The sequence below is a fragment of the Aegilops tauschii genome, chromosome 3 (assembly GCF_002575655.3).
Source record: "Aegilops tauschii subsp. strangulata cultivar AL8/78 chromosome 3, Aet v6.0, whole genome shotgun sequence".
Taxonomy (NCBI): domain Eukaryota; kingdom Viridiplantae; phylum Streptophyta; class Magnoliopsida; order Poales; family Poaceae; genus Aegilops; species Aegilops tauschii.
This window is the reverse complement of record NC_053037.3, coordinates 624,562,763-624,566,624: the sequence shown is the minus strand read 5'-3', so window position 1 is coordinate 624,566,624 and position 3,862 is coordinate 624,562,763. Positions and strand designations below refer to the sequence as shown.

Here is a 3,862-nt window from a genome sequence, read left to right as displayed (position 1 = left end):
ACGCCACCACGACGCCAGACAAAGCCACCATCATGCGCTCGTCCATCATCACACGCCCACCGGCGAGACCCCACTGCTCCATGCTGCTGAGACCCGCCGTTATCGACGTGCCAGGTGCCACGCCGCTCCTCCGACGCGAAACACCACCCATGCAGATGGGAGGGGCTATGTCCTTAGCAGCAATTGTTCACAACTGCAGAATTTTATCGATGGAGTTTGTAGAGATATCTTATGAAAACTACCAAAGAGATGCCAACCATGTTGTTCGCGAGCTAGCTAAGACGTTATTCTTTTGCCAGAAAAAACTTTTGAGCTATTCATCAACTCTAAATGCAGTACAAAGAACACCACAAGTAATAGAAATTACGTCCATGTTCACAACAATATTTCATGTAACTAGGGCGATGACCCCTCAAATGAGATACATCATTTGTTTTGTAAACGATGTGATGCTTTTGTATAAGCAATACAGCTAACTGAGTGACATTCGCCGAGAAAAAGCATTAAACATGACCATATGATTTTATTTTTAGGAAACATATAATGTCCTCTTTTTTAATTAATAATCAAAGTGGATCACAAGTTTTTCGTGTAAGCTACCGGCCTCGAGCTGCTTGGCATGCGATTGCTACTGGCCGTCGGATTAATTCGATATGATAAAACCCATTAGCGCAAGCTCTACTTAATTAAAATTTTGATTTGAAAGGAAGCATAACGGGGCGGTGGCGCAGTTGGCTAGCGCGTAGGTCTCATAGCTAAATTATGCGAGTGATCCTGAGGTCGAGAGTTCGAGCCTCTCTCGCCCCAATTCTTTTTCCTTCAATTTTTCTACTACTAGAAAAAAAAATGTAACAGATCTGAACTTGACTTTCAGGTCTCGAGGACCAGGCAGGCATGAAAACCGAACCAGGCCTCGCCCTGCTTCTTTAACTAAGATAAGAGACTAACGACGACGGGGATCAATGGATGGACAAACATCATATGACGATCCTGGCTGGGAAGCTGGACAAGGACGAAGATGTATTGTTGTATTTTGTAGATGGCTCCTACGAGCAAAGATGGTTTCCCTACTTGCTCCTTCAGATGATTTTTTCTTCTGATTCATCCTCTTCTTAACTTTTTCTTCTTCTCATCATAAGATGGATATACAACATTTATCCCCGTGCATACGTCCATGGCTTTAAACGTCCCAAACCAAAGATTAACATGATGATGATGGAAGTGAGGTGACTAGTATTTCATATTATTATTTTTAGAAAAGAAGGAGGACCCCCGGCCTCTACATCTAGACGATGCATCTGTAAGACCTTACAAAGTCATACAACAGTCACACTAAAGCCACCGTCTAGGCAACATCTGTCGCTACTCCTATCCACTTGATGAAAGGATGCCGATAGTCTGGGCCTAATACCAAACAGACCTCGCAGCCAAACCTAACATCTAAGACCTGATGTCCCATCCAGGACGCCAGCCGGGAATGGGGCACCCACCAGTCCGGCGCACTCCTCAACCAGAACGCCTGCCGGGTATGAGGCCGCCGCAGCCACCTGCCACCAATCCATCTTCAGTATTGTACTGTTGCATCTACCTTGCCCGGTCTAGCAGCCGTCGACGCCACCACGACGCCAGACAACACCACCATCCTACGGTCGTCCATCATCACACGCCCACCGGCGAGACCCCACGGCTCCATGCCGCTGAGACACGCCGTTGTCGACGTGCCAGATGCCACGCCGCTCCTCCGTCGCGAACACCAACAACATGAAACGCCCTAAAGATACAAGGGGCACTCTGCACAGCAAGGCAACGGGATAGCGCCTCAGCACTACACCCGCCTACGGCCAAAGCCCCCACCTTCAGCAACCCACACCCGAATCCTAGCTCCCCAGGCAACGCCTCCAAGGAGGGGATGACACCCATGGCGCCACCGCTGCCCAATCCAGGCCGGATTTTGGGTTTTCACCCGGGAGAGGACCGGAGGTGGCAAGAAGAGGGACCACGACACCGCCTCCAAGAAGGATGCGTAGCCCGAAGCCGACGCCGCTGTCGAGCCGAACCAGCCGGCCTAGGGTTTCCCCCGGTCCCAATCTGCACCACCATCCCCAAGAGCACCGGATCCAGCAGCAGCCGCCGGCATCAAGCGCAAAGGGGAAGGAGCGGGAAGGAAGGAGCAGCAGACCTCTAGATCTGGCGAGGAAGAAGGCCCCCACGCTGCCGCAAGCGCCGACGCCCCACCACCCGAGCGGTCGGGGACGCCGGTCAGAGCCCCTGCGCACACCGTCCTGGGCGTGAACGGCGGCGCCGCATCGGCAGGGGCCGCCGCCCCGTGGATCCAGATCTCCGCGGACGGAGCGACGAAGGCCTCGCCGCCACCGTCACCGGTGGTCGCGCGGGCTTGCCCGGCGACCTCCTCGGGTAGCGGCGAGGAGGGGGGAAGGAGATGTAGGTGGCGGCGCTCGAAACCCTAGTTGCCGCCCGAGTCGCCCGAGCGGGCGACGCGGGGGCTGGGTGGGTGCCGAAGTCTAGTATTTCGCATGCCTCTTGGATGCTTCATGATAGCCGTTATTTTCCTATCCAGGAATAGAGAAGGGAGGGATACCGCGAAAAACATAGTTCTTCTTCCAGGAGATAGTGCCCTCACTCCCAAAAAGATATAATTAATTTGGTTATGAGCATCCTGTGATGCAGAAGTCAAGAGTGATTATTTTCTCTTCAACCACTTATAGTGGGTATTACCTGCCCGCAGTAATGGAAACTATGCACATATGGCTTTATCACTATGTGGCTATTGCAAAATATGGCACAGATAGAGATAGCATAGTCGAATTTGCAAATTTGGCATAGCTGTCACTACTTGCCCGCTTGCACGTATGGTTTTATCACTATGTAGCTGTTGCAAGATGGTTTAGGTACCCATCTCATCACAGAAACAATGACAGAAAGGCTCCAACAGCTACAAATAATTACAAACGTGGACAGTTAAATCGGAATCTAGATAGCCAAGGACCAAGATCTGTTGCTGCATTTTGCAGATGGCTCTAACGAGCAGAGATGGGTTTTTTATTATGATTCATAAGATCAGCTTAACATCCAAAAAAGGCCACAGTGATCATATTCTTTCCATCTCACCACAAGAGGAGTGGTACGAGTCTTATTCTGTTCGAATATATACCTCAAAAACTATTGCAGACCAAGAGGCCTATTAGCTCAGCTGGTTAGAGCGTCGTGCTAATAACGCGAAGGTCACAGGTTCGAGACCTGTATGGGCCAAATATTATTTTTTTCTTTTTTTTACTCATTGGAAAATGCGAGAAAAAAAAGAAAAAAATTTGATGGCTTCGAACAGGAGACCTTCAGTGTGTTAGACTGACGTGATAACCAACTACACCACGAAACCTTTTTGTTTATTTTGTTTCATCCAACATATCTATATTAATAAATAATGTTCAGCATTCTTCCAAGACATACAGTACACGTCATGTGCTGTTCATCCACTATTTTTACAAGACAAGTATCCTTTAAGTAAGGATTTTTCATGGAAAAAAGTCTCAGCATTGTCTTCCAAGATTTATGAAGATGAGCCCGCAATAAATTATATATAGATGAAGAAAGGACCAATGGAACATGTACATGGGCACATGGAGAAGAAACAAAAACAAACGCATCCAACATGATGACTGGGGAAATCCCCATTGGGCACAACCTGTCTCGAACCTATCATCAATGTTGAAAAGAGCTAACCGACACCTCCAATTGGAATGGACGAGGAAGAGTCCCCTAGTGCCATCGAAGATGTTGAAGCACATGCATCGATGATGACCACAGACTGGGGGTCAAACCGAATAAGGGTTGGCAACATTGG

At 48.9% G+C, this 3,862-nt stretch overlaps 2 non-coding genes across 2 annotated transcripts; both read left to right on the top strand.

Annotated features, from left to right (window-relative positions):
- Positions 1-716: 716 nt before the first annotated feature.
- On the top strand, positions 717-807 carry TRNAM-CAU (transfer RNA methionine (anticodon CAU)). The gene is given in 2 exon segments: positions 717-754; positions 772-807. It is a non-coding gene; the product is annotated as a tRNA-Met (tRNA).
- Positions 808-3,196: 2,389 nt separating this feature from the next.
- Positions 3,197-3,270, top strand: TRNAI-AAU (transfer RNA isoleucine (anticodon AAU)). The gene has a single exon. It is a non-coding gene; the product is annotated as a tRNA-Ile (tRNA).
- The last annotated feature ends 592 nt before the right edge of the window (positions 3,271-3,862 follow it).